We start from the raw sequence: 8,067 nt of genomic DNA, 5'->3' as shown, positions 1-8,067 counted from the left end.
AATCAATTATTAACAAAATTAAATGATACTATTGTGAGAAGGGATTTGGATGCCCTTTGTATAGTTTAGGAGGTAGATATAGCGAGGCAGAGAAAAAAACAGATCATTAAGAAGAACTCAATGAAAACTGAGATAGAGGTAGAATGGGTACAACTCAAGTACTCCTAGCATATCAATACTTTCCACTATATGATTATCCAGAGGAAGACTTGGATATATTGAGCCTGCTGAGACAGGATCTATCATTCCTCTTGGATTACCACTGGGTGTTAAGTTTGACATTACTAGTACTATTATCTAGTTGTTTAATCTTAAAGTTGTGTTTACGGGCTTGCTAACTAATGATGCAAACATGCATCTCATTAATTTAATTAGAATTCACACTTCATACACTATACATAGGGTAGATCAGAAAGCTTTGAGACTCAAGTTGTTCCCTTTCTCACTAACCACTAAGCAATATTATGGTTAGGGGAACTTCCTCATGGGTCCATAACTACTTGGAATGAGTTTCTTAGGTAGTTTTTAGACCATTTCTTCCATCCATACAAAATGATATTGCAGAAGGATAAATGGTGAAAGAGTTTTGATGACACAATGGTGCAAGAGTTTACTCATCTAAGGACGAAGGTTCGATTGCTGTCAAAGAAACTTATGATAATGAATTTTGAGGAGGTGAATACAGTGGGTATGCAAGGTAAGGCCTCTTGATAGTATGATTCAGATATGAATGAAGGGGTCAAATATCTAAATAAAGTGTCATTGAGTTACCAAGCTAAGGCTAATCATCTGCTCAAGATAATTGGAACTCTAAGTAAGGGAATAAAGGTTCAAACTACAATATAGATAGGTACAAGAAGCACAACAAAGAAAGGGATTGTAAATAGAGATGCAAGGATCATTATAAGCAGAAAGGTAGTGCATATGTTCCACCAGGAATACACAATACTGAATCGAGGATGAAGGCTATGTTATCAAAGCTGGTAAAGGGTCCAAAAAGTCAAGAGAATTGCCTTAAGGAGATTAAGGCAGACATTTTAGGTTTGACCAAAAAAGTGGAATTGCATGCTACTGTAGTCAAGCAATTTGAGAAGCAATTTGTCCAAATGTCAAAAACCTTGAATCAATGGTAGTTGAGCACCCTTTTAAGCAATACAGTGCAAACTATTAAGAGCGATAATCACTATCTAGCCATCACCACTCAAAGTGGTAAGGCCACTATAAATCCCCTATACCCGCAGTCTATGAGGTAAGCAATGGTAGTGTTAAGGTTAGTGAGACACCTGAAGAAAAGACATAGAATTCGGTGACTAATGCTGAGTTATCACTAAAATCTACAGGTTTTGATAAAATTATTGAGAAGGATGAATGAAAATAAAAGGTAGCTAAGGCTATGTTGAAGATCATTCAACTACCTCCATCCACTTTTCTCTAGATACTGAGAAAGAAATAAGAGGAAGCGAAGTATTAGTAGTTTTTATCAATGTCAAAAGAACTGTATATTAATGTTCCTTTTATAGAAGCATTGGAGTAGATTCCTGGATATACGAAGTTCATGAAAGATTTGGTTACTATAAAGTGGATGGTGAGTTTTGAGCCAGCTAATAATGTGCATTATTGTAGTGTCATTGCATCCCTATCATTGGTTGAGAAGAAAAAGAACCTTAGAGCATTTACTATTTTATGTACCTTAGCTTTACGTGATTTTAGAGCTAGTATTAATCTAATGTCATTGGTAGTATAAAAGTAATTTGGTTTGGGAGAACCCAAACATAGATCTCTGAGGTTATTGATGGCTGATCGAATAGTGAAAAAACTGGTTGGTATTTTGTGTGATGTTTTTGTATAGGTGGCATCCTTCAAAGTTCCTTTTGATTTTTCCATCCTTGACAGTGAGGTGGACTTCAAATTCCCTATTATCTTAGGAAGGCATTTTATAGCTACGGGTAAGGCCTTGGTTGACATAGAGATAGGAAAGATGAAGTTCAGACTCAACAATGAGCAAGTCACTTTTTATGTTTGTTTATCCATAAAAAGTAGTTAAAGAATATAAGAGTGGTATCCCTGATTAAGACTGTTGATAATGATGAAGTGATTGTGCCAATTGAAGACAGACTTGGGGTTAAGGCATTAGCTGTGGTTATCTTGACCTTTCATAGCAATTGAATCTATGAGTACGAAGATATAGTGAGTGTATTATCTATTAGAGGTTCCTATAGTTATGCTCCGAAGAAGCTTAATCTTGATTTAAAGAATAAAATTACTCCTCCTGCTCGATTATATATTAACGAGCCACCAATCTTGGAATTAAAGACCATCCCATCTTACTTATGACATATATTTTTAGGGGATCAAAAATACCTTATCGATTATTATTGTTGTTGATTTATTAGTCACAATTTGAAGCATTACTTTCAGTGTTACAGAGGTTTAAAAGGGCCATAGGATAGATTATTATAGACATTATTGGGATTTTACCCAGTATTTTCACTCATAAGATGCAACATAAACCAGAGAGTATACCCAACACTGAGCACAAACATAGGCTGAATCCACCTATGCAGGAGGTAGTGAAGAAATAAATTATCAAGTTGTTAGGTATTGGAGTGGAATAACAAGTGGGTCAACCTAGTTTAATGTGTATCGAAGAAGAGTGGGATCACTGTGGTGCCTAATTAGAAGAATATACTAGTACCCTTGAGATTAGTTACTAGACGAAGAGTATGCATATATTATAGGAAGTTGAACATTTAGACTCAAAAGGACACCTATTCCTTCGTGGATCGAATGCTTGGCCGACTAGCAGGAAGGGGTTGGTATTATTTTCTTGATGGGTATTCAAGATACAATAAAAATTTTATTGCTCTTGAGGACTAGGAAAAGACTACTTTTGGTTGCCCTTATGGGGCTTTTGAGTTCAACAAGATGTTATTCAGATTATTCAATGCTCCCACCACCTTTTAAAGATGTATGATGTCTATAGTTTTTGACATGGTGGAAGATGTTATAGAGGTATTGATGGATAACATTTTGGTAGCTACGGATTCCTTTGATGATTGTTTATCCAATTTAGCCTACGTACTCCATAGATGTGAGGATTACCTTCTGGTGTTGAATGTGAGAAGTGCCATTTTATGGTGAACAAATAAATTATCTTATGTTACAAAATCTCAAAATGGGGTATTGAGGTGGATCGAGTAAAGATTAAGGTGATTAAAAAATTGCCTCCTCCGATCTCAATTAAAGGTATTTGAAGATTTTATGTCATACAGGATTTTATAGGATATTCATCAAGGGATTCTGTAAAGTTGTTAATCCTCCATTCAATTTAATAGATATGGAAGTAAAATTTGTATTTAGTGATGCATGTCTTAAGGCCTTTAAGTTCCTTAAGGAGCAATTGATCTCAACTCTTATTATTGTATCCCCTGATGGGTCTTTACCATTTAAGGTTATGTGCGATGCCAGCGGAGTGCTCTTGGGTGATTTCCTAGGAAAAATATGTGAGAAAATCCTTCACCCGACCTATTATGCCAAAAGGCATTGAACCCAACACAAAAAAACTATTCAATCACTGAGAAGGAGTTTTTTTATGGTGGTTTTTAACTTTGAGAAGTTTGTGTATTAGTTGACTAGGACAAAGGTCATAGACGACAAATATCATGCAACTTTTAGGTATCTAATGTTGAAGATGGATGCTAAACCAAGGTTAATCTTGATGCAAGAATTTTACTTTGAGGTGAAAAATTGAAGGGGCACGGACAACCAGGTTGTTAATCACTTTTCTCTTCTTGAGGAGGAGGCAATGAAACAGTTAGTGGATGAGCATGACAGAGATGATACTTTTCCAGATGAGTAGGTCTTTGCAATAACTCAAGATTTAATCACTGGTTTTATGATTTTCCAACTTTTTTGCAAATTATCTTTTTTAGGAAGAGTTGTCATTTAAGAAATAAAAGTGGTTCATGCATTAGGTGAAAGATTATTTTTGGGATAAACCTTATCGCTTTCAAATTTATGTGTAAGATGTGATTCATAGATGTATTTCTGAGTTGGAGATGATTAGCATTCTTGACGCTTACCATTGTGATGTCACCAAAAACTAATGTCAAAAGAATTATATTACAATCGATGCAAAATATAGTAACCTAGCTCAGTTTTGGGTCGAACCCATAGGGAGTACATCTAACAGTATCTTAAACTTGACAAAATCCACGAGTAGTGTAGAAAAGTAAATGGGAGATTTTGAAATCAACAGTAACAGGTAGCCAAACTTGAATTCTTGAGTTTTTAAATAATAGATAACGAGCACTAGGACTGTGTTCCCTTAGCTTTACAACTACATATGATTCTCATGTTCAATCCACCTAACCTCCTGCTCTACATTGCAAAGTTGACAAACTATGTACTATCAATTATCTTATAAATGATAGATTTCACTCAAGGTGTCGCCTTGATGTCCCTTTTCTATAACCTCAGTACAACTCTCACCTTTTGAGTAACGAGTTGATTAGATGACGGTTGATAGCCTTGAATCACTATTGTAACCTCCTTTTTCTAATCTTAAACTCCCTTGTAAGGACGTTCGCGAATACAGGCAATTTTCAAGCTTCTGTAGTAGCTTAGTTCTAATTAATATGAAGAAGGTTGAAATGCATGCAACTACAGTAGAATAGATAAATCTCCCACTTTTTTTATGTAGCTAATCTGCCAGGGTTCCCACAACCCTAGTTATGGAATTTAGCTGATCATGTTCATGGAAAAATCCATGATAACCAATAAAGAACACAAGTAATTAATTGAACTTTGATAAAAGAGTAAAATCCAAAATCTCCAAGTGAATATGAATCCAAAACATTAAGAATAAGATCTCAATGATCAAAGTATGCTAAAAGTATGAAGAGTAAAGTAAAAGTGTGTCCAAAGTCTGTAGCCTAAAAAAGAAATAAACCTAAGGTATTTATAGTATCTTAAAATAATAAAGAAATTCTAATAAAAACAAAATAGGAAAAGTAAGTTAGCGATCATTACGACTCATAAGGTCTCCTTACGAGTCATATTTAGCTAGTCGTAGGCATTCCAGCGACTCTCATCTTCAGGACTTTAAGCTTCTGTTGTTATTATAATTCCTTACCACGATTCGTAGTCATTCCTTATGACTCATGGTAGTCACTTGATATCACTTGAGCCTTAAACTTTAAGACCTTTTGCACTTGTCTCATTATGATTGCTCACTATGAATCATCGTCACATCTTACAACTCGTAGTCTTTTGATACTTAGGGGTCCACTTTTATCTCGTATCTTTCTTATTCCGTCTTCCCTTATCTCTCTATTTTCATTCGTTTTCATGCCTATTTTGGGCCGGGTGTGGTTCGTTTTTCTTATTCTTTTTTTTCTATTTTTGTTTCATTTTTTTTGTTTACCACACTCACCCTTATTCATTTTTTTTCTATGTATACCTCTTTCTTTGTACACACTTTTAACTATGCACCCTTATGATAGCTACCCTCAACTTTGGTGATTTCTCTGAGTTGAGGTGCATAATGTCCAAGGAGGACCATGGCAAAAACAGGGTCATTGTAGTCAAAAGGTAGGGTGAAATTGGTGTTAACAACAAAAGCCAGTCTATTAGGCTCAAATTTGGGAACAAGAGATTCATATCTTATTTGCTTTGGAACTTTAGTCTTGAGTGGAATAATCAGAAAAAGGGCCTATGATCATCTCCTAACAAACCATCCCACACTCTAAGCAACAACAGCTGGCCAAGTTCTAGACTCCATACACACTAGAAACTAAGTAACGCCTGACACTCACTTTGTACAGGGTCACATTGTCGGTCACTACCTATCTAGTTCATAAACATTCATGATATAGTTATCTCTTTCCTAAGTCTAATGTCATTAGGGATTCTCAGCAGTTGCACATGTACATAGATAAAATTATTTATCACTAAAATTTGTAGGAGGGGTATGAATTTTTCAAACAGAATTATTAGCAGATACTATGCACAAATTATCAACAACCTATGCATATAATTTTTCCTCACTTAAGCATCACATAATACAAACACTCACATAATGGTACATCATTCATACTGTGGACTATAGGTTTTAAAACATGACAACCATAACATGTGGCTATTGTGGTACACCGCCACCCCTAACTAAAACCTATGATTTGTCCCTGGTGTATTTAGCAATGTAAAACAGGGTTACAGGATATACCTAGGCGTCGTAGGTGCAAGGTCATACTAAATCATCACGGGGATCCTTATATCAGGCCTCACTCTTCTCAATAGTAGTCCCTGCAGCTGTCAAGACATCCTAGGAAATTGTGGCACCAGTTGTGGCTGGCACACTTAATGGGTAATTAGGCGGTGGAACTAAATCCATGCGCCTCTCAGTATTATTAGTTGGTCTCGATCAACTATCCCGACCCTTTCCTATCAGTATTTCTCACTTTTTTTGATATTTTTACCGCTTTCTTAATGTTTTCTTCTTCTTTACTCAATTTTTTTCTTTTCTTGTTCTTTTTTTTCTTTCTTCTTTCTTCTTAAATTTCGACACCCTAAATATTTTCAACCTTTTCTTCTGACTAGACTTGTATAATAACCAACATGGGGAAAACTGGCCTCTTCTATACCTTATTCACCAGCTTTTGCAACATTCGAGGATGAATAGCCATATGGCAACATTTGAGAATGAATGTTTCCAAGGGGGAGATATTGTAACACCCCGAGACTCTAAAGAATAGTGTAACCATGAATCAAGCTCATGAGAAGTAAATTATAGTTCTTTGATTGTTTTCTGATCAAGGGTGATGTGTATAAAGGCCTCAAAGATGTCCTAGAAATTAGGTGAATCAAAACTTTCCTTATCGATTGAATTCTCGGGAAGGATATTGCCATATTCAACTTCAAATGAGAATATCTCTTATTAAACCATGAATTATTGAGCCCTTGTCCTACCAAAAGATAGATAATTTAATTATCTTTACAACGATACCAATTTCACCCAAATCTAGTAGCAGAGCCAAGAGTTATGCCCATTTTTCACCAGCATATCATGCTAGAAAACTAAGTGACGACATTTTGTGATAAGCTGTCACAAGTGTGGCAACTTATCACCAATGTTTCAGCCTTAGGCAGATTACCACCCCCAGTGATGAAATTTTTTGATAAGTTGTCACAAGTGTGATGACTTATCACCAATGTCATCAACCTTAAGAAGAAAATCATAAAATCCACCCTTTTGTGATGACATTTCGTAACGATTTCTCACAAGTCTGACAACTTGTCATGAATGTCATCAACTATTTTTTTCAGCAATTAAAGGATGTTTTTGAAAGGGTATTTTGGTCTTTTCTTATCTTTTGAAGGCCCCTATATATATGATAATTTTCATCTAAACCTAATTTCTTCATTCTCTCTTCCAATTCTCTTAAGAAATATATATAGCATTTTTATTTAAGGCTATTAATCATCCAAAAATCATCCATAAATCTTCAAGATTTCTTCAAGAGTCAAGTTCCTCATAGTGTGGTCTTCGAGAATCATTTATTACAAGTGCGGATAGAGTCTCAAGCACTAGAATTCATCCAATTTCCAAGATTATGGTATGTGGGGTTTTGAACAAGAGTAATTCTTTCGTTCTTGTGCCCAAAACTTTGATTTCTATCATGGATTTATATGATTTTTCAAGTGGGTTTATACCCAAATTACTTCATCATGAGATTATGAGAATATATATTGTTCAAACTTTGTTATACATGATTATTTTTCTATTCCAAAGTTATGACTTGATATTTAATATTGTGAATTTCATATTTCTACCATGATTTGATATTTCAAGTGCTTTCAAGATATGTGTCAAGCTTTAAGATTCCTTATGACAAATTGAATTATTGAGTATATTGATTCGTGAGATTGAGTTGTTACAATGGGTCTTGATATTTCCTCTAAGTTATTGATGTTGTCATGATTTAATGAATTGATACATTTTGATATTGAGAAATATTGATTTGATTTGAGTTAAGTTAGGAATCCACAAATTGATTATGATTTGAT

This window comes from Capsicum annuum, chromosome 9, assembly GCF_002878395.1.
Source record: "Capsicum annuum cultivar UCD-10X-F1 chromosome 9, UCD10Xv1.1, whole genome shotgun sequence".
NCBI classification, from domain to species: Eukaryota; Viridiplantae; Streptophyta; class Magnoliopsida; order Solanales; family Solanaceae; genus Capsicum; species Capsicum annuum.
This window is presented reverse-complemented; position numbering follows the sequence as displayed.